This window comes from Ammodytes marinus (genome assembly GCF_949987685.1).
Source record: "Ammodytes marinus genome assembly, chromosome: 9".
Classification (NCBI taxonomy): domain Eukaryota; kingdom Metazoa; phylum Chordata; class Actinopteri; order Uranoscopiformes; family Ammodytidae; genus Ammodytes; species Ammodytes marinus.
The window spans coordinates 2,024,803-2,049,190 of NC_137213.1; the positions used below are offsets into that span (position 1 = coordinate 2,024,803).

The window sequence follows — 24,388 nt, forward strand, 5'->3', positions numbered from 1 at the left end:
AGGAAGAGGCTGCAGGAGTATTCATGGGTGAAGGACACAGCAAGGACAGCTTAGGGCCCGTGTCCACCTAACGCCTTTTTCCCACCGCAAGCGCCTTTTTTCAATTGATTCCCAATGAGAAGCGGCCGCCTCGGGAAAAGGCGGCCGCTCTGAGAAAAGGCGCAGCGCCCAGCGGTTTTTTTCGAGCGTTTTTTGTCTTTTTGTGCGGCCGCTTCGAGATCTGCAAGTTGAAAAAAGTTTAACTTTTCAGAAAGGCGGCGGGACGTCACCACCGCTTTTTTCAAAGGGCCAATCAGATAGTAGATCGTCGGGACTTGTCGCCTTGGCAACAACGCAACGCAAAAAGATGGAGGAAAAACTTGTTCTTGCGGTGTCGGTCTACCCGGAGCTTTATGACATGTCTGATAAACTGTATCACAATCGTGATAGAAAGGCCCGTTTGTGGGAGCAGATCGGGATCTCTTTGGATGTTTCTGGTGAGTGTTTTTTTGTGTTCATTTCATCCTACAAGTTGTTAACAGACAGTTGTTTACATTGTAGCGTTGACGTTAGACTGCCGTTAACACATCAACGGTGATTAACGTTTGTTTTACACAATCTGATTATAGGGGATCGTTGCCAACTCAAATGGAAATACTTGCGGGATAAGTACAAGAAGGAGAGAAAGTCTGAGAAAGAGAAGAGGAGTGGGGCAGAAGGAGAGATCAAGAAAAGATGGAAATTTATGCATATATTGGCTTTCCTGGAGCCGCATATCCAGGACCGGGAGACCTGCTCCAATTACAGGGAGGAGAGTGAGGAGACCGCATCCTCCCTACTTTATGCAATGTCCAACCCAATGTCAGAGGTAGGCTAAACAGGGAGCAAACTGTTTTTATTACCGATAAATGCTGAATGTAGATTGGACGTGTATTTGTGTGGGTAGGTAGCTTAGCCCAGCGGTTCCCAATTTTTTTTTTCTTCTATCCTATGTCTCAACCGGGTTGACACACCCCTAATCCCCACACCTTCATAAAAACAAAATGCAACAAGCTTTTTTTATAGCCATATTAAAGGTGGCATGTTTAATCATGCTAAAATGACCAGAACACACATAATAAAATAATCACGATCGCAACAATGCGCTCTGGCATTTGAATTAATCTGAAACACTGTAACACTGTTTCAATATAATGCAACAAAGTTAATGCGCCAGCTTCCACAACCCCGTCATCATAACACAGGCTTTGAATTGGCTTTGGCGATTTCCAGTGCCTCTTTTTTCTCTCCACACAAAGCGTTCAATTTTCCCAGCGCACATACGCATGCCCCGGCCGCTCCCGAGAGGTTCCACCCGGTAAAACAAAAACAAAAAAAGACATAACATTTGTTATTCACCATCTGCCATATAAGGCTTTATACTTTTTTATATGTTACTGTCATTTTATTCCTTGATTTTATTTATGAACTACATTAACTGAAATATCTTTCAACCAGAGCACCACAGCCTGGAGCGGTGATGAGGAGTCGCAAGAGGACATCAGTCCTCGTGGTCCAACGCCACCCCTGTCTACCTCACCAACACCACTCGAGATACCTACTGCTTCATCCAGTGGCCGACCGTGTTCCTCCAGGGAGGTGCTGGCCCCTGCGAAAAGGAGAAGGGCTCCACCACCACCTCCAAAGAATAAAATAAATAACTTTCAGCAGGGAATGTTGGAGGTCCTATGCAAGCAGGACACGAGCGAGGAGGATCATTTTTTATTAAGCCTGGCACCAGCCTTAAAACGATTGGACAACAAAAAAAAAGCTCTGGCTAGAATCAAACTACAGCAAGTTTTGTTTGACATTGAATTTTCTGATTAGTCTTTTTTTTAACTAAATTAAAAAAACATCCTCCTCGCTCATGTCCTGTTTGAATCTAATCTAATCAGCAGTTAAATTTGTCTTTTTTTTTTTTAAATATGTACATATCATTCATACTGTTTTAATGTTAGTAATATAATAAGTCTTTTCAACTGTTAAATTTGTCTTTTTAATTATTTATTTCTATATTTTTATTGTTGTAAATATGTCATTCAGTTCATACACAGTTCCATACACATATGCTTTTTCATTAAATAATGTAATTCACTCTATGCCTTTTGAAGTTATTTGTTTGTATTAACATTTCTGTTAATGATGAATTTTTGAGCTGTTTTTGAACTTAAAATTAAAACAGGTACTTAAAATTAAAACAGGTAATGAAGATATAAAAAATATCAGAGTCTCCCTTACCTATAAAAGCAAGCTTTTATTGTGAGGTCTATCAGATTACTCTGCTTAATATTTTCTCCATCAATATAATAATAAAGTACAAGAGTCTCAAGTCTGTATGATTAAAAAATATTTATTTATTGTTTAAGAATTGATTGGATTCTGCACTACTACTATTACTACATCTATACTATTATTAAAACTATCTATACATCTATACTATCATTAAAACTATTTATTCAACTAAAGCTATTTACTAAAACTATACTATCATTTAAACTAAAGCTATTCATTTAAAACTATGTACTCAGAGTATTTCATTTTGCCATAACACCTGTCCTGTCGTGGAAAAATATGTAGTGAATTTTTCACGGACAGCAATGGCTTCCTTTGTGGCATTATTGCTACCAACTCGACCAATGTCTTGCACACCCAGGTTTGGCTCTGCAGGTGGGACAACTGCTGCTGTAGGCACAGAGCTTCCATTTTCCCAGCGCAGGAAATTGTGGAGCATGCAAGTTGCCTTCACCACAGTTTCGGCAACATCTGGAGACACACATAGAACCCTCCTATAGAGCCTCCACTGAGCCGCCATGATCCCAAAGGAGCACTCGACCATCCTCCTGGTGTGGGACAGCCTGTAATTAAAAATACGTTTCTCTCCCTTGGTATGCCCAGCATAGGGCCGCATGATGTCACGCCTTAGGGGGAACGCCTCATCAGCCAAAAACACGTAAGGTACAGGACCCTGATGCTCTGCACCAGGAAGAGGGGCGTCATCTGGCAGATCAAGTGTCCCTTGACGTAGGGCCCGACCAAAAGCAGAGGCATGCAGCGTTCCTCCATCGCTGTTCCTCCCATATGCTCCCACATCCACAACTCGAAAACGATAGTGTGCATCAACGATGGCGAGGAGCACAATCGAAAATGTCCCTTTGTAATTGAAGTATAAAGATCCGCTGCATGGTGGGGCTTGGATCACAACATGTTTCCCGTCAATAGCTCCCAAGCAGTTTGGGAAAGCCCACAGGGAACTATATTCCTCCGCGATCTTCTTCCAGTCGTCTTTTTTGGGGACAGGCATGAATTTGTCCAGAAGGCAGCTCCATATCGCCTCACACACGTCCTTGACTATCCGTCCCACAGTGCAGTGCCCAACTCTATAACTAAATGCAATCGTTCTGTATGAGTCTCCAGTTGCTAGGAACCTAATGTGAGAAAAATGTTGTTGTAATTATATTTGTCAGATAATACCTGCTCTAATCAACAGTTAAATTTTTCTTTGTTTTTTGAATGAGCACATATAATCCTAACTGTTCTAATCAACAGTTACATTTTTCTTTGTTTTTTGAATGAGTACATATAGCCTAATAACTGTTCTAATCAACAGTTACATTTTTCTTTGTTTTTTGAATGAGTACATATAGCCTAATAACTGTTCTAATCAACAGTTACATTTTTCTTTGTTTTTTTGAATGAGCACATATCCTAACTGTTCTAATCAACAGTTACATTTTTCTTTGTTTTTTGAATGAGTACATATAGCCTAATAACTGTTCCAATCAACTGTTACATTTTTATTTTTTTGTCAAATACACAATTGTATTGTAGGCTAGGCTACATAATAACAAGTTTAACAAGTTAATACACAGCAGACATAGGCCTACAGACAGACAGACAGACAGACAGACTGACACACACACACACACACACACACACACACACACACACACACACACACACACACACACACACACAAACTCACCGTAGGCATATGCATAGACGCTCTGCGGGGCGGATAGTCTCCCTGAAAGCTGTGTTTTCTTTAGATATTTGCCCACCGATCATGAGGAGTAATTCCTCGAACTGCCCCTTGGTCAGCCGGAAATAGGTTTGGAATCGGGCTCCGTCTAATTTTAACTCCTGGACGAGGCGGTGATACTCTCCAAATTGATTTCTCCGGCGGATGGTTTCGTGAACCCACAGCCTCCTCCTTGCTCCGCGATTCACTGTCGTGACTGTCTGATCCTCCTCATTAAAAAGCAGGATCAGAGCCAGAATTCTTTTCTTTTTGAAATCCATGTTAAGGCTACAATAAACAGTGAGTGCTCAGACCGAGACAAGAGTGAAGACAAGTAAAAGAGACAAGAGGCAGTCATAGAAACTAGACGAGACGTTCGGTTCGATCAACGTTTATTTTGACAGCATTCTCCCAGCGCATAAACGCCTAAAAAAAGCGGCCGAAAAAAGCGGTCGAAAAAAACGCTCAGTAGACACACACCCCAGCGCACAGCCAGCGTTTAACGCTGGGAAAAGGCGCTAGGTGGACACGGGCCCTTACTTTCATTTGAAATGTATGCCCTCAGTTTTAGCCAAGTCCAAGCACTTCTCAACTATCTATCACAGAGGCCAGATTTGACAGCAGCAGCAGCAACAGGAGAGGATGACCAGCTGGTCGGTTTTGGCACTCGTGCAAAAAACACCTGGCGAGAAATTTGGGAAAGCAGGGATGATGGCTATGCATCCTTTATAATAAAAAAAAAAAGCTGTGCTCCTGGAACAAAAATGTATAAATTAAAAAAATATCTGCAGAAGAAGCTACAGTCAGCCTCTGGCTCCTCTTCAACACACACCTCACCAGCTCCTGCCAGATCTATGGGTGGGTCTTGTTTTCCGTTTATTTTGACAAAAAGATGTACCAGTACATGTTGGTTTATAAGAGCACCAAATGGAATGAACTTGAATCATGCACCGTTTACCATTCTCCTTCTTGTCTGTTGCATCACAGTGATGGATGAAGATGAAGAGCTGGAGAGAGCAATGCTGACCATCTCTCCTTCTAAACAGCATGTGCAGAGTTGTAAGTAAACATTAGCCTCCTTGTTGTTACTACCTAACCATTCAGAAACTATTTACAGTTAAGCTTTTTTGCAGTGTATATATATTAATAACATTTTTGTGTGTCTTCCAGCTACTTCTGCATCATCATTGTCCCCCACCAGACGACAGGCAACACCAAGGCAAAGAGGTTCCTGAACAAATATGTCACACATCAACGGACAACTCTGGGAACATGAATTATTATCCCAACATGAAGCATGAGTTCTACCTGTCTGTTATCATGTTTGTGTTCTGGTGTTCTACCAAGAGTCCTAGTGACTATGAATTGCTACCAGTCATGATGTTGGTAAGTACCAATCCTTATTTTCCTACAAGAATAAAGACCACTACACATTTTAGTACATCAGCATTTCTACATCCATTATTGAAATTATCTAAATTACAATATTTTATTCGGAATGTGTTAGACATACAGTTTGTAATTTTTTTTAACGAATACCTTCATATAGTACAACCAGTGAAACAAAAAATTTGGAGTGGTCTCTCTCTTTTGCCGGAGCTGTATATAACAAACCGCCTTGTTTACTAACAGACGAATGCATGTGTTTGCAGTGTGCCATCTTGCTTCGGCTAAATTGTAGTGACTGAAAGCTGAATTCTAATCCATAATAAATCAAATGCATGTGTATGAATGAAATATAATCTACATTATTTATGTAAGAAACATTACATTAATGTATTGTTTCACTATATTGCTAAAGCAGGTGAAGTAAAGGATGGGTAGTTTGTTCCTTTACTAACACTGATTTTTGTATATTGCCAAAATATAAATGACTAACATCACTATTTTCGTCATAGTACCATCTGCTTCACTGTCCACGGAAACTCAGAGGACGGCTTCAGAAGGAGATGGTAAATGCAATTTACATCTTTTTGTTTATCCATTTAAACAATTTTTCACATATGCTCTGCTTATTTCAGTCCAACCCAAACCATTGATTTATTGCTTTTTATTGTCCTTCCCTCCCTGCAGCCCCAGCTCTGCCAGCTGTGAAGAAACCTGTCCCTCTTCCTAAGGAGCTGATGTTTTTAATGCCAGAAACAGAAGCTCCCCTGCCATCGAAGACGGCCGTCACCATTCCAGGTGTGTTATTTAACCTGTATTCAATTTAAAAAAAATATTTATGTTGTGTACATTTAAACTTTTTTTCACACATGCCTTGTTTATTTCAGTTCAAACCCAGACCATTAATTGATTGCTTTTTATTGTCTTTCCCTCCCTGCAGCCCCAGCTCTGCCAGCTGTGAAGAAACCTGTCCCTCTTCCCCAGGAGCTGATGTCACTGCCAACAGAGACGGTCATCACAGCTCCAGGTGTGTTATTTTACCTGTATTCACCTTTGAAAAATATTTATGTAGTGTCCTTCATAAATGTTGTAAAGTACCTTTTTATATTTTTTTCTTTATCTTCCTGTTAAAAATAATGAAATGTTTACTATTCTATATAGAACATCAGAGTTCTCCTAAGGCGTCTGTGGCACCCACACAACCTCCTCTGCCACTAACTGCACCAATAGCTCAAAGTAAGTATTTATGTGTGTATGAACAATAATAATAGCTTTATTTGTATAGCAACTTTAAAAACAATGGTTTACAAAGTGACTTGAAATAAGAAACAGGAGCAAATACCAAATATGTAAAATGTATTTTAAGAAGTGAATAAAAAAAAGTTACTGATTCAGCAAGTCACATACAAAATATTGATGATTTCCTGTGTTTTTATTCTTGTCTGACTAGGTCAGCCATCACCTGTCCCCAGCCGTGCCTCTACTCCACTTACTTCCTATGACCATGACATCAGTCAATGGAACTGCTCACAGCAGCAGAGGATCTGGATGAAGAGTGAGCTGGAATCCCTGGGTCTCTGGCCAGGCTGCATCCCTGTGCGTAACCCCATGAAGATGCTGTCTTTGTGGCGTTCCCCTCCTCAGGCTGAGTTAATCGATAGCATCTCTGAGCTTCCATCCCCCAAGTACTTTCAACTTCACCCCTTTTTTATATGGAAGCCAGAGAATGATAACATAATGGTTAGGCTGAGGAACAATTACACCCTGCCTTGCATAGATGGTTGCGCTCAGGCTCAAGTTGCCTCTGCAGGTGTTGGCAGACCTCAAGTTATCGTCGGACTAACCGGACAGTATTACCTGCTGTCATCCAGGCTGTGCTGCAAAGTTTGCCGGAAAAGGTGGTACGCTGACAACCCGATCTGGCTGCAAAAACTTCCCCAGAGGTTTACAAACCTGTTGCCAGCAGTACTCACATTAAAGAAGGCTATTTGTAAGTCAGTAATGCATGAGCTACGACGGACGGGCAACTCTCCCTCTGACATGGCTAAGCAGATCATGGAGATGATGCACCTGAAGTATGAACGCGCTAACCTGGCTTATCTCCTAAGCTGCCAAACTATCATCGATGGTGAAGCAGGGAAGTTTGGCCAAAGAACAATAACAGTTCATTCGACAGGGCACAAATCCAGCTCCCTTTGGCGAGTATGGAGATTCAGATGGCTGGAACGGGATCTCTGTCTCTTCACACTACCTGACTGACTGCCTACTCTATGAGTACAAGCACCAGGAAGCAGCGATCAGAACACTCATGCAGGGCACCTTTGGGCAGGCTTTCCGCTCAGATCACACCCGCAAAGTGGCCAGGAAGGTCACTTTCGTATCCGGGACCATGTCATCCTATGCAGTGATGAACGAGCACTGGATGATCCTCTCTTGGGCAATGGTGCAGTCTGAGACGGAGAGATCCCTGAAGCCCCTGTACGAGGGACTGGCAAACCGCTACAGCGCTGCAGGCATCCAAAAGGCGCAATACCAGTGGGTTGACAGGTAATCATTTTTTTAAATAGAAATGTTATTATTGATGAACGTGAATAGCCCATATTCGTAACTTACATCTCCCTTTATCATACATATTAACAGTTTGATGAAGGACTTTCGCACACAATTATAATAGGTGTTTTTATTAATACAAATATTATTGTCATGGCTGAATGCATTTGAGTACACAAAGTGATAAGACTGTTTTAACAATTCATTGATATACTTTGTTTAGTTTCTTTTAGAGATTGCTGTGCATCCTTCAAGGTGGCAGAATCCTTTGCAGGAGAGCATCTGAGCTGGGAGGCGTGGAGAACAACTGATGCCATTGTTTCTGTAGCCACGCATGGGAACCTGCTGAATGCATGTTCTTCAAGGTCCGACTTCAACCAAGATATAACTATCAAGTTGGACTTGTTCCACTGCATGAGGCGTCTCCTCCGTGAGTGTGTTTCAGAGCATCATGCTCTTTACAGCTCATTTGCTCAATTCTTGTCTGCTGCTTTTTCTGTGGTGGATCAAGAAGACCTGCAGAGGCTGAAGGATGCATACACATTTTGCAACATTGAACCGTGCAACCCCACCAAACAACATGTCCGTCATCACTGCCGTATCCAGATTCCCAAGCCCGAAGAGCTGGTCCAGAGAGTGGAGGGAGTTTTCCAGCATTTCCACCTTGCCACAGACCCAAATGGTGCTCCTCTGTTCAAGCCCTCCATGCTGAAGATCTGGCGGATTCAGCGTGTGCACATCCTGCGAGGCTGCCTGAGTGATCCAGAAGTGGAAGGTCGGATCCTGTACAGGAATGGAGGCACATTACAGCTGAACCACGTTCAGGGTGATGGAGCAAAAGTACCTATTTGGATTCCCATCAGAGGCACATCACAACAGGAGGGGTACCACTTTCATCAGGCAAAGTGGGTCACAGGAACACGGGTTTCCTCTGAGCTTTTTCAAGCTCAGGGGATGACGGGGGTTGCACGGTGGAACTACCAGCGCCTGGTAGATTTACAGCAGCCAGGGGTTTGCCTCCCAGCTGTTTTTGACCCCGCATTGATTGCAAACCTCAATGCGGTCTCTCACCAGGTGTTGGGCCACAGGAAGTATCCTGCCTTCCATCCCTCCGGCAGAGACACAGGAGAGAAGTTTGGCCTGGAATATTTGGAGCCTGGTTGCCGCCCAGTACCTTTGGATTGGGAAAAACACAGGAGCAAGCCAGACTCCCAGGTCATCACTCCACCTCCTCAACCCTGCCCACCCACCGACCAGTCCGGGCTTCCTCCAGCATCCTCCAGGGTTCCAGCAAAGCTGTTCCAGTTTTCAACATGGCAGCCAGCTGATCTTGGAGGTGAACGAGATCTGATGGCAGCTCCCAAGCCTGAAATAGAGCCAGGTAAGGACTTCTTGACAAAGTAGTGGCAAAAGTCAGCAGCAGCACTATTATAAATAAAACAATTTTACTACTAAATTATTATTTTCTTTTTTAAATAGCCGTATCAGTGTTTTATATTTTTTTTCTGAGAGATGTGACAACAAAGGGATCTTATTTACTCATTTCACCTGACCTGTACACTTGTCTTTTGTGGTTATAGGAACCACAAGCCCGCCGCCTTTGCCTCTGCTGACATCACCGACTGCAGCTCGCACTGGACCTGTCAAGTCCGGTGGGAGAACCTTTGTGTTGGACCACAAGCGCTGGCCAGCACCTATGAAGCAATGCATCGACAACATCCTCAATAAATATCACGGACAAAAGGACATGCTAAAGCTTGTGGACCAGGATTATGCCACCCTGGTTCACAACTCAGCCAAAGATCCAAATAGCTTGCTCCACCCAACAACAAAGCTACATATAGCACAGTATGTAAAGCACCTGAGCAAGCTATTGAACACTAGCTCATCTTTGAACACTACACCAGAACGGCTTCAAGACAGGCAGCAACTGCGGTATGCGCTGACAGAGGGGAGTCAGACTACCAGTGTGCCAGTTGTCACAATGCCTGTTGAACTCACAAAACCACCTTCACCTGTTCAGACCGTAGAACCCATCACACAGGAGTCCCTTGAAAAAATGGTTCAAGGCATATTGGCAGTACAACAGCAGCAGCAACAGCCACACACAAAAAAAACAAAAACCATAACCTGTCTTGCCTGTGGCCAGCCAAAGTCCAGGTATGAAAATGATGGTTCATCAGTTCATTTTTTTTACAAGCAAGGACCTGTCAGATATTTCTACTGCTCCACCATAGTTTTCAAAAAATACGGTGCTGAAGGTCTGACAGACTTCAAATTAAAGTAATATTTTAATCAGTTTACATTTCTGTCTTTAATATAGGCCTCTTTTGGACTCCCATCTGTTCTTTCATCTCCACTGCAAATGATGTCATGACCGGATGGACAGCGGCCCTAGATTCCTCAACAAGCTGGACGATATCTCCTCCACCCCCTGGATCTTGCTGTCATTTGTTCACTTACATCTATCTATAAAGCATGAAACATCTGTCTGTCTATCTGTCTGTGACTCGCATATCTCTCTCACTGTTAGTCAGATCGGCCTGAGCTTCTAGATATGGCTTGCGCACGGCACAAACGTGTGCATCCTTGATTGATTATGATGTTTTGGATCAAATATGTAGAATTTATCATATTTATATCATGCTGGCGGCGAATACATGCGCACACTGAAGGTCACAGCAACAACGGGCATGAAGCGGCATGAAGTTGTCTCCGGCTAAACCCCGCTTCCCTCTGATTTGAAATGAGTGACGAGCGGGACACACACATCGACCTGCTTCCTACGGGCAATGCACTAGTTTCTGTAAACTGAAGATAAAAAATCTAATTAATTCCACTCACGTCTTCCCAGTTCGACGTGAATGCAATAATACAACAATACTACTGTTGCAGTTTTATTTCCTCAAATGTGAGCCAGGAAAATGTACATTTTTAAATATTGTAAATAAAATAAAAATCTGTTTTATATTTATACTATGTTTCTTGAATATTAAGTTGTGATGCTGTGAAGATTGTTAATAATAAATGATTAAGCTTTAACCCTGTCCTTGTGTAATTTTAATAAGTGAATAATTTTTTGTGATCATTGAATGTATTGGAAAAAGTAGCTGCATTTTAAATATGTTGTATACACTTAGTATGAAAGGTATATAATATAATTGGTTATTAGCCATAATAAATATGTCAAGGACTTGACATAATGCTTTAGTATTTTTTTCCACACTGCATTTGAGTTAATAATTCTAAGCTCCTGAATTTATTACCAATATAAAGTGTAGCAAACATTAGCACACACCTCTCTGTCTGTAACTTAAATGATAGTCATAATAGAAGAAGACCATCAAAGTGAGATTAAAATTCCTTGTTTCAAAACCACCTCTTTACCTTTGTCCGTTCCGGGGTTTGAACCGGCTCCAGATATTTATCTTAACTACTTAAGGGAAACTTTGAGGGATTAAGGACCATAGTCAGCAGGGGTCGATACTGCAATTTCATTGGCTGTCAGGCTGTGCCAGTCATCCACGTCTTGCCCTCGCGCCCTATGCGAGAATCATACCCCTAGACCAACGAGCCACGAAAAAGCCATTTCTTTTGGAGAAAAACTGAAAATATGTAGAAAGAAGCCAACAAAAAATTGTCAATTGCTTCTCAGAAATGACAAATACTTGGATGTGACTTGAGAGCCATTAAAAAAGCACTTGTCATTGGATTTTTATCTAAACTCTTAGGAAAATGCTATCAACATCTACAATGGCTATGCTTGCTATATGTTAGAGCTGTGTTGAGGAAGTTAGTTTCAACCATGCGGAAAAGAAGACTTTTCCTTTCAAAGAAATATGGTTTGGACATGTATCTTGACATTTATCGATATCAACCGATGTGAAACTATACCTGACCTTCTCTATTGTTATAGCAATGGGAGACAAAACAGTCAAATACCCCAGTGTATAAATGTAAGGTTTTGGCAAAAAGTGCAGTTTACTTTTTCCTCTTTGGGCCTCGTTGGCGCTCCCGGTCGCTTGTCAGTCGAGCTGAGCCGTCACGCGAGAGCCAATCAGATTGCTTACTGCTACCACGATATCTACCAGGAATTGGCCAATGAGATGCCTCCCTGCTACGAGAGGCCAATCAGATGCCTCCCTGCTGTGTCGAAGGCGGGCTTTAGCCTTGTCAGTGTTGTTGACGGAGAGAGACCACAGCAGCGGAATTTTACCAACCAGAGCAAGTTTTACACACGGTAAGTCACCTGTATTGATGAATGAAAAAGTTTCCTCCATGACAACTAGGACTAACTTATGTGGAAATTTAATACGAAAAACGTTTTACACGGTTACTTAACAAACCAACCGCCGGTAGCTACTATTATTTATTAAGCGGTTTGATTTTCGGGACGTAAAAGGCACGGCCCGCCACTGAGTCACCTGTATTGATGAATGAAAAAGTTTCCTCCATGACAACTAGGACTAACTTATGTGGAAATTTAATACGAAAAACGTTTTACACGGTTACTTAACAAACCAACCGCCGGTAGCTACTATTATTTATTAAGCGGTTTGATTTTCGGGACGTAAAAGGCACGGCCCGCCACTGAGAGTCACCTGTATTGATGAATGAAAAAGTTTCCTCCATGACAACTAGGACTAACTTATGTGGAAATTTAATACGAAAAACGTTTTACACGGTTACTTAACAAACCAACCGCCGGTAGCTACTATTATTTATTAAGCGGTTTGATTTTCGGGACGTAAAAGGCACGGCCCGCCACTGAGCTAGTTAGAATATTATCAAGTTTTACACACGGTAAGTCACCAGTATTGATGAATGAAAAAGTTTCCTCCATGACAACTAGGACTAACTTATGTGGAAATTTAATACGAAAAACGTTTTACACGGTAACTTAACTAACCAACCGCCGGTAGCTACTAGCTAGTTATAATACTATCTATGGTTAGAAGGCATAACGTATAGCGATGTGTAGCGACAGTATCACCGGCGGAAAGTCCATCAAACTGAACAGGAGTCAGACGTTGGCAATGACTTATATTACCATATATGAGTAGGCTTATCATTACACCGATGTTGTGTATGACATAGGCTTACATAGTAATGACATAGACTTAAATTAACAAGTTGAAAAAATGTTATGTCAAGTCTACAACATTCTGTTTTCCCTTCAATATAGCGGTCTGTGGTCTGTCTGCCTAGTCTGCTCATTATAAGCCGGCTATTACTATTTCCCCAGCAGTTTAAGTAATTTTAGTATGTTCTTCCTTCGTTCTTAAAATATGAAGTGATATAAAACGTCAATGATTAAACTACATGTATATTACACATTATTTGAGAGACTGCTTGGGCTGTAATGAGGGCCAAAGGTTCCCACAAAATGTCCCATCCCCCCACTACACTTATTTTATTGTCTTACACCTCTCTGTGCCTCTCCCCCCTCCCTCACCTGATGGGCCAGAATGTAACAAGAGTCCTCTTCATGTCTTAGGGATTGAATATGAAGCTTCTGTTTGTTTGATTGAATACACTTTTCTTTAATATATATTATAATAGTATATTACGTCTCATTTTCTCTCAAAATAGGCTTTATAACTTTAATGATTAATCACAATGTATAATACACATTATTACTGGATTATGTCAGAAGTCTAACACTTTTATGAACCGAGAAGATTGATGTTGTTTGTTGACTGTGTCTCTGTAATGGGAGATTTCTTACTTTATTATTTTCTCCACTTTCAGAATACGAAATGGATCCTAAATTCAGGAAGAAAGGGGATGGCTGTGTCAGCCTTTTCGACTCCGATGAGGCCAAGAAGGTGAAGGCGGAGAGAAGGCCATGGACCAGACCTCTTTCACCTGACAAGGTGAAAGAGTCTGCAAGGGATGCTGTTGGGCATAAAGGTGGTGACCCTAACAACGAGGAGCATGTGCTGGGCCAGCATGAGCTTCAGTTTGGCGCTTACAGGGGCCAAACATTTAAATGGCTGGCAGAGAACGCTCTGGGGTACGCAGGCTATGTGGTGGCGTCCATGTCTGCGGAGTCCGGTGGCTCTGATTCACCAAACAATCTGGTTAATAAGAGGCTTTTGGCAAAGTACGTTTCTCAATTTCCTGCTGGCCGCTATGCCATCCGGGTCAAGAAGGAAGTAAACGCCAAAATTCAGAGCCAAACTGCCACAACTGCTTCTGCCCCTACACAGGCCGCATCCACATCCCAGCAGCCTTCAGCCTCTTTGCAGGTTGCTGTCAACGCAGCACCTGCTGTATCTCCAAGACCATCTCCAGTGCATATGTCTTCCCTACGAGCCTTGGTGTCAGGGAGAGGGAGAGGCCAGTCCCCCCAGGCTATCGCCAAAGCTGTAAAGAGGCTCTTTACAGCACCAAGGTTTCAGCCATGTAAGTATGCAACAATAAAATATACTTTTGTGTTGTACTGAGTTATACATGTTTTCATATTTTTAATGTACACTATATTGATCTCATTCTTTTTTAGCTGTTCCTGCCCTGCCACCTGCTGGAACCTTTGAGGCATTGTCTGCTGGAACAGTCAGAGGGCATGAGCCAACTGACAGTGAGCTCTTGCAGGCGGCCGCAGAGGTGGAGCCCGACACATCACGTAAGTTTTATTTTTTATTTTATCTCTCACCCTCTCTCTCTCTCTCTCTCTCTCTCTCTCTCTCTCTCTCTCCTCTTGCTGTAAAAAAGAAATGTATGTAATGTATGTCATAACATGATTACAGTCATTAATACAAATTTGAATTTAGCATACTTGAATATAATCAAAATGAAGATAGTGTGGTTTATCATATATAATTATTAATTCCATAATTTCTGCTTAACAGAGAGCAGAATTTGCCTTCCTGCTGGTTGGATCCCCGCCCTGCCAGAGGTTGACCAGCGCTGGATATCGAAGGCTCTGTTCCGGTGGTCACACTTGGGTCAGCCAGAGCTTGACAACGACAAGGTGGATAAAATGTGGTGGTATCCACCTCGGCAGTCGCTGACATCCGGTGCGATGCCATTGATGGAGCAGTTCTTTGGGCACCCTCTGTTCCTGTGGATGCCCAGGAAGCTGTGGCGTGTGCGACTGATGTGTCCACATCCAGCCTGTGGGAAGTCAGAGCTCACCTCTGCGGGACTCCACCAGAGGGTCAGGCTGGTGGTTGGTGTCAGCAGCTCTTACTACATGGTAGGCGAATACCTTGCGTGTAAGAGCTGCAACAAGAAGGTCATCAGCTGGAGCCACAACGTCGTCTCTCAGCTAGACATTGGCCACCGCCTGCAGTTCCCATGTCTGCTGACTTTCAAGCTGGGGTGCGACATGCAGGTTGTGCGCATGATGCGTCAGCGGGGACTGGGGAACAGCAGCAGCCAGCTTCAAAAACAGCTGGAGGAGCAGCATGCAGAGAGCTGGCTGGGGAATCAAATTCAGTTCCTCACCGCGTACAGAGGAGTTGCGCGTGCAGTCTCCTCTGGGCTGATTTTGCCAGTGCCACTACCGGACTTGCCAGCTATGCCTGCAGTGCCAAAACATCGCTGGTTGATGCAGGTGTACGCCCAGGATGTCCTTGGCAGACTGGAGGAAGTTAAGGCTTCAATCACCTCACTCTTTGGACAGGTCCTCAAGATGGACTCCACAAAGAAGATTGTGAAGAAGCTAGCTGGTCAGGCACGGTCTACAGCTTCTTGGGCCACCAATGTTGGGAATGAGCATGGACATATCATCATATCTGTGCTCACAGCAAGTGAGGGCTGGGGCCTGATGAAGATGGCAGAGGGGCTTGTGAGGCGTTACAAGGATGCTGGTGTGCCACCTCCAGAGATCCTGTATGTGGACCGGGACTGCTGTGGGAACTCTCACCTCTTCAAGATCTTTGGTGCATGGCCAGGCATGAAGGTCCGGTTGGACATCTGGCACTTCATGAGGAGATTTGCCAGCGGTTGCACCACAGACTCTCATGCCCTCTACACCAGCTTCATGGCCCAACTCTCCCGCTGCATCTTCGTGTGGGATCAGAGCGACCTGCAGCGGCTCAAAGCTGCCAAGCGGGCAGAGCTGGAAGCAAGCCGCATGCGTCCCACAGAGGCAGATGTCACACGCCACATCACAAAGGCTGAGACAATGCTTCACTGCAGGAGAGCTGTCCGGGAAAGTGGGGAGATGGGTGTCCTGCTGAAGGACCTGATAGAGGCATACTCTGGAGAGAAGGGTTGCAATACCCTTGGTGTGCCTCTAATCAACACAGCAAAGATGGCGGAAATCTGGAAGGCCCAGGAAAAACACCTTCCCTGCCTCCAGGACCCTCCAGGTTTCCAGTTATACACTAAGACTGGGACAGTGAAGAAGGCTGGTCATGTACTTCCTACGTACCGCTGTGCCAGGGGATCCACCTCATTGGAAAGTTTCCATCTCCACATGAATCGATTCATCCCAGGTAAATAGTTTACTGTTAGGTTACTTTCCATAATAATTGTAATGTAATAATAAGTATTGCATGCAAGGACTCACAATTCAAATATCACAATGCAAATATTAAATATTTTTCAGGAACCCTGGCAAGTGACACCTTCTTCCAGGCATACCTGGTTGATGGTCTATTCAGGTGGAATGAGGACAGGACCGTGACAGCAGAGGGGACCGAGGGGCCTCACTCATACAGTGGAGTTCTAAAGCAGGCTGCCAACCAGTTGTCAGAGGAGGTGCTTGGGAGGAAACTGGTGGAGTACACGGCCCCACGAAAATACACTGGTATGTATGTAGTAAATTGTTATTTTTAAAAAGATTTTTGGCAGTTCAATCACTTATGACCATTTTTTTTATTGTTGCAGGAGAGCTTATAGGTATAGAATACCTATACAGCCAAAACAATGCAGTGATGGAGGACTACAAGTTGGCCTTAGTGACACTGCAGACAGAAGACATCACTGTTGCAGAGGGGGAGTCTTCTTTGGAGCCATGTGACATGGAGGATCCAACTGTCCCAACCCTGGAGACAATATGGCCTCCACAACAGGTCACCCCTCCAGCTGTACCTCCGGCTACTGCTCTGCCAGCTGTACCTGCAGTCACTGCTCTGCCCTCTGCCCGTCAACCTGCAGCTTCTGCTCTGCCAGCTGTACCTGTACCTGCAGTCACTGCTCTGCCATCTGTACCTGCAGTCACTGCTCTGCCAGCTGTACCTGCAGTCACTGCTCTGCCATCTGTACCTGCAGTCACTGCTCTGCCAGCTGTACCTGCAGTCACTGCTCTGCCAGCTGTACCTGCAGTCACTGCTCTGCCAGCTGTACCTGCAGCCACCCGTCAAGCCACTGCTCTGCCAGCTGCACTCGCTGCAGCTTTTACGGTTGCCCCTATTCATAGTGGTAAGTTTTTATTGAAGTTTCCAAGGTAACAATTATTGTGATTAATATGAAACATTACTATAACAAATCTATATGGAGTGCCCTGATTAATAGGAAGTAAGATCCTTATGATGTTCATTTCATCTGACTTCATATTCACACATGTTCTCTTTCTCTCTCTTAACTTTAATTTCTTCTAATTTAGCTCTCCAGCATCACACACAGGGCTTGGTCGAAGAACAGCCTTCAACATCAGCTCAGGGCTCCACCAGTCATGATGTAGGTTTATGTTTTTGAAAACATTGTAAACTTCATAAACATATTTAAAGTTCTATGTTTACTTACTTAATATGGATTTAATATTTTACAATTTAAAATGCATACTTGATTTTAATCGCTCTGTAATTCTAGGACTCGGTTGGACCTGACAATGTTGAGGGCTTTCAAGCAGTGCAGGACTTGACTGCTTTTTTATTAACATTTAAAGACCACAGTCTCGCCCTGTCAAGGGAGGAGGCTGCCAAAATAATTTCCCTGTGGGAGTGCTTGGCAGACTTTGACAAGGGTCACACGGTGTACCCTCCACGCTACCAAAACACCATACCACATGGCAGGTTCAGGGTGACCAAAAAGGCGGTTGCGCCTGGTGTGGAGAGCACAAAGCAGTACGTATGTTTTTCTGAGCAAGCATGACAATGCTGCATGCTATAACATCATGTCTTGCACTACACTAATGCAACCAATACTTTTGCAGAAGCTTTGCAGGAGGGAGAAGCCCAGCACAGTGGCCGGACTGCAATCGAGTGTGTGAGGCCCTCTTCATCCAACTCTGCGAGGAGTACCGTGGACCGAGGCGGATTAATGGGGTACGACACGAGCGCTGGGGCCTGATTACAAAAGCGTACCTCCACATCCGTCAGGTTGTTTTAAGCAACGCCACAGTGATGGAGAGGACCTCAATACAGCTCCCGGTCGTTAATACGGCAACAATCTCGAGTTGGTGAGTTAACAACGTATTAACATAGAACCTGTGCTATTTTCTGTGTAGGTATATATTGCTTGATATACAAAAAAAATAACACTTTTATATTTGTAGGTACTGCAAACGGGAAAGAGGACAGGAGAAGCTTGTTCTCGAGCAAGGGATCTGTCTGCCGCAGTCTACCACTGTTAACCCTGAGAGCCTGCCTCCTGCTGTTCAGCGGAAAGGCAAACCGTGTATGCCTCAAAGTAGCGTGGCATATTCCCACGTATTTGTTCTGCCCCCTGACACTGCAGGGACGGCAAAGTTAAAGATAAAAAAGAGAGTGGACTCTCCTTCTGCTCCTCAGAGGCCACCGTTCCTGGCAGCCCTCGAGCCTCAAAGCCAGACCCCCACACCTGTGTTTCCCACACCTCCATTCATCCCGCCTCTGCTGTCCACACCCCTCCTGGCTGTGCCCCAACCCTTAATGGCTGTGCCTCAACCCCTCTGGTCTGTGCCTCAACCCCTCTGGTCTGTGCCTCAACCCCTCTGGTCTGTGCCTCAACTTCACCTGCCTGCATTACAGCCTGCAGGAGCATCTGTAGATGTGCCATACACCACCAGCCTCTATCGAAAAAAAAAAATAGAGGAGGAGAAGACTGGCCACAAGAGGAGGAAGTATACCAGGAGGAGTGCCACCATTGAATGCCGTCGGTGTCAGAGGGAGCGGGACCCTGCCACCCACCAACAGTACTTTGGCAACTGGTACTGCCAGGCCTCAGCCACCATTACCCTGGCTGAGTGGAGGGCTGCACTTGAAGCCAAGGGTTATGGGGGGAAAAAAGGAGCTCCACCTTAAACGTATATAGTATGTATATAGTCAGGGGTGTAGCACCAAATTCTGGGCCCCTACACAAAGTACACATGGCTCCCTGAGCCAGACAACTCCACAATATATATTATTTGATGAATGACCAAATTATTACTTTTACCAGTGTTTCCCCCAGAAAAGGTCTTAGTGAAGGTGGTCACTGGCCAGGGTCGCAGGCGAACATTTTGGGGGTATTTTGCTCGACGATGCCAATGCGCACTTTAGAAATAAACAACTGTTTATTTGAATACAAAAATACAACAGACACTGACCTTACAGTTGTGCAATTCTGTTTGCCATGTGCATGTAAAAATGTTGGGCAAACATGCAGACAGTACAAAGCACAATTAAAGAAAACTTCTACTGTTTTGGTGCAATACTATGCAGACACACTAAATACAAATAATAGACCATACACATGTGTATGGACATCAAGTGCAAATTCAACTTTTTAAAGTTCCTTTATGGATGGGGGGTGTGATTATTGTGGACTATAGGCCTACTGTGATGTGATAGCCTATAATTCATTAATGGTTATTATTAGCTTGCTTGATTTATTTTTAAATACAGAGGTTATTGGTCGTTTTGGAACATGTCTTTCCAAATTTAAAACATAAAAATAAAGCAGCATTGAAAATTCAGAAAATAAATCTTGTTGGCCTACACTAGCATGCTGTTCTACAAATAACTCAATTGTTGAAATAATAAATACAATGTGTTTTCCCCTTAAAATGTCTAAATGCATTTCAAAGTCAGTAACAGTGTGGCACTTCTGTAAACTTACTGAAACTTGCAAGGGCCACCATCACTCTCATGTATTCATCAGACTTTTCTCTGTGCTGTCTGAGCTGATAGAGGTTGTGTTGCCACAGTGATGTGGAGTCTTAAACTATTCTAGCTTTGCCAGCACTTTTTTCTGTACAGATAAATATCCCCATAGAAACATCGCTGCGTTTATTTTCGCCACCAGCTCAATCCAATGTCGGCTTGCTCCTGCTTACTCTTCCGCATACATGCCTTAGTCATGCGCAGGCCCCTGCTCTCCTTGCAAGGGTCAATTATATCTTTTTTTGGAATGGCATTGTTCAGGGCCTTCGAAGATTGGGGCCCCACATTGAGTTTGTTAAAAAAAACTTTCCCCCGCAGTCCGTCGGCCCTGTATATAGTATGTATACAGTGTATACAGTGTATACATTTGTTTTTACATTTTCTGTTCAATTAGGCCTACATTGTTTTACTGTGTGTGTGTGTGTGTGTGTGTGTGTGTGTGTTTTTTTCATTCGCAAATGTGTTACTTATTTATAATAAAGTTGTATTAATATGACTCAATACAAATGTTGTTTGTTCGATACAAATGTTGTTTATTCAAATACAATACACCTCATACAAAACATTTCAGATCTCTGCATCAAGTTAATATACCCTTTATCATAATGCCAGCTTCTTAATCACAATGGTGATGAATTATTTCCTAATAATTGTCAATGCTTTTTATAATCAATTGTATGGAATTTAAATACAAAGCACAAAATGCGATCGTGCATAACAAATAAAGCACAACAGACAGTATTAATTATTATTGCTTGGACAGCATTTATAATGAATATGATCACTTAGACGCCATGTTTTACAGTGATATTAACGTCTCCATAATCACTGTTAACATGGCCTCTTAATGCTTTAATAAAACGGGCACCAAATACACCGGCATGGTTTAGTTGTATTAGTGAACACAGCGACGACCGGCAACGAGGAACGAGACATAAGGGAACGGTAGGCAAAGGTAAAAGCATTTGAATAGAATGGATTGAGGTGCTTATTATGAATAACAGTAATGTTTGTTTTGCGATTATACGTAATTATGAAGTATAATCAATCATGTTTGATTAGTCTGAATTGAAAGTATCTTTGGGCGACACCAGAGTCGAACCACCGTGCGGCGAGTATAAGATGGTAGAATTGTGAGACAAACACGCTATTTCCTTGGCGCAGTAGGCAGCGCGTCAGTCTCATAATCTGAAGATCGTGAGTTCGAGCCTCACACGGGGCATGTGGTATGCTGCATGTATGTCTAAAATGTTAATGGATCCAAATGCTGAAACAATAGCAATATTTGTGGAGTCGGACTTCGGTGCGTGCGAGAATCATACCCCTAGACCTACGAGCCGTGAAGAAGCAATGACCATTGGACCAAAACTGCAAAATCTTGATTTGAAGAGGATGGACCAAGCAGATAATTGTAACAGGGAAGAACTTCATTTTTTTCTTTACACAAAAGTAACCCCAACGCTCTAGAGTTCTAGAGTTTTGAAGGAAACACCATGTAATCATTGTCTGTGACCAAGGATGTTCACTTTCTAGTACAAATTGTGGACTGCTACCACAACCACATAAATACTGTTGCTAATCATATGAACCAAGTTCGATGATATTGATTCCTTAAATGTGCCAACGCCTTGCAGTGAAATCAATGGTTAGCACTAAACATTTTGACTGTCGCAGAGCTTGAAATCGCCTTGATAAATGCATGATGTAATTCGAATGATACAGGGCTCGTCCGGGATTTGAACCCAGGACCTCTCGCACCCGAAGCGAGAATAATACCCCAAATTGTCAATTGCTTCTCAGAAATTACATACACTTGGATGCGACTTGATGAAGATATGACGTATTCCAATGGGCTAAGGGCTCGTCCGGGATTTGAACCCGGGACCTCTCGCACCCTAAGCGAGAATCATACCCCTAGACCAACGAGCCACGAAAAAGCCATTTCTTTTGGAGAAAAACTGAAAATATGTAGAAAGAAGCCAACAAAAAATTGTCAATTGCTTCTCAGAAATGACAAATACTTGGATGTGACTTGAGAGCCATTAAAAAAGCACTTGTCATTGGATTTTTATCTAAACTCTTAGGAAAATGCTATCAACATCTACAATGGCTATGCTTGCTATATGTTAGAGCTGTGTTGAGGAAGTTAGTTTCAACCATGCGGAAAAGAAGACTTTTCATTTCAAAGAAATATGGTTTGGACATGTATCTTGACATTTATCGATATCAACCGATGTGAAACTATACCTGACCTTCTCTATTGTTATAGCAATGGGAGACAAAACAGTCAAATACCCCAGTGTATAAATGTAAGGTTTTGGCAAAAAGTGCAGTTTATTTTTTCCTCTTTGGGCCTCGTTGGCGCAGTAGGCAGGGCGTCAGTCTCATAATCTGAAGGTCGTGAGTTCGAGCCTCACACGGGGCATGTGTTATGCTGCATGTATGTCTAAAATGTTAATGGATCCAAATGCTGAAACAATAGCAATATTTGTGGAGTCGGACTTCGGTGCGTGCGAGAATCATACCCCTAGACCTACGAGCCGTGAAGAAGCAATGACCATTGGACAAAAACTGCAAAATCTTGATTTGAAGAGGATGGACCAAGCACATAATTGTAACAGGGAAGAACTTCATTTTTTTCTTTACACAAAAGTAACCCCAACGCTCTAGAGTTCTAGAGTTTTGAAGGAAACACCATGTAATCATTGTCTGTGACCAAGGACGTTCACTTTCTAGTACAAATTGTGGACTGCTACCACAACCACCTAAATTACTGTTGCTAATCATATGAACCAAGTTCGATGATATTGATTCCTTAAATGTGCCAACGCCTTGCAGTGAAATCAATGGTTAGCACTAAACATTTTGACTGTCGCAGAGCTTGAAATCGCCTTGATAAATGCAGGATGTAATTCGAATGATACAGGGCTCGTCCGGGATTTGAACCCAGGACCTCTCGCACCCGAAGCGAGAATAATACCCCAAATTGTAAATTGCTTCTAAGAAATTACATACACTTGGATGCGACTTGATGAAGATATGACGTATTCCAATGGGCTAAGGGCTCGTCCGGGATTTGAACCCTGGACCTCTCGCACCCTAAGCGAGAATCATACCCCTAGACCAATGAGCCACGAAAAAGCCATTTCTTTTGGAGAAAAACTGAAAATATGTAGAAAGAAGCCAACAAAAAATTGTCAATTGCTTCTCAGAAATGACAAATACTTGGATGTGACTTGAGAGCCATTAAAAAAGCACTTGTCATTGGATTTTTATCTAAACTCTTAGGAAAATGCTATCAACATCTACAATGGCTATATGTTAGAGCTGTGTTGAGGAAGTTAGTTTCAACCATGCGGAAAAGAAGACTTTTCATTTCAAAGAAATATGGTTTGGACATGTATCTTGACATTTATCGATATCAACCGATGTGAAACTATACCTGACCTTCTCTATTGTTATAGCAATGGGAGACAAAACAGTCAAATACCCCAGTGTATAAATGTAAGGTTTTGGCAAAAAGTGCAGTTTATTTTTTCCTCTTTGGGCCTCGTTGGCGCAGTAGGCAGCGCGTCAGTCTCATAATCTAAAGGTCGTGAGTTCGAGCCTCACACGGGGCATGTGTTATGCTGCATGTATGTCTAAAATGTTAATGGATCCAAATGCTGAAACAATAGCAATATTTGTGGAGTCGGACTTCGGTGCGTGCGAGAATCATACCCCTAGACCTACGAGCCGTGAAGAAGCAATGACCATTGGACAAAAACTGCAAAATCTTGATTTGAAGAGGATGGACCAGGCACATAATTGTAACAGGGAAGAACTTCATTTTTTTCTTTACACAAAAGTAACCCCAACGCTCTAGAGTTCTAGAGTTTTGAAGGAAACACCATGTAATCATTGTCTGTGACCAAGGACGTTCACTTTCTAGTACAAATTGTGGACTGCTACCACAACCACCTAAATTACTGTTGCTAATCATATGAACCAAGTTCGATGATATTGATTCCTTAAATGTGCCAACGCCTTGCAGTGAAATCAATGGTTAGCACTAAACATTTTGACTGTCGCAGAGCTTGAAATCGCCTTGATAAATGCAGGATGTAATTCGAATGATACAGGGCTCGTCCGGGATTTGAACCCAGGACCTCTCGCACCCGAAGCGAGAATAATACCCCAAATTGTAAATTGCTTCTAAGAAATTACATACACTTGGATGCGACTTGATGAAGATATGACGTATTCCAATGGGCTAAGGGCTCGTCCGGGATTTGAACCCTGGACCTCTCGCACCCTAAGCGAGAATCATACCCCTAGACCAATGAGCCACGAAAAAGCCATTTCTTTTGGAGAAAAACTGAAAATATGTAGAAAGAAGCCAACAAAAAATTGTCAATTG

At 43.0% G+C, this 24,388-nt stretch overlaps 1 long non-coding RNA gene across 1 annotated transcript; it reads left to right on the forward strand.

Moving 5' to 3' along the window:
- The first annotated feature begins 5,291 nt into the window (after positions 1 to 5,291).
- Positions 5,292 to 6,157, forward strand: LOC307255771. The gene is made up of 3 exons (XR_013845040.1): positions 5,292 to 5,422; positions 5,935 to 5,988; positions 6,110 to 6,157. It is a non-coding gene; the product is annotated as an uncharacterized lncRNA (long non-coding RNA).
- The last annotated feature ends 18,231 nt before the right edge of the window (positions 6,158 to 24,388 follow it).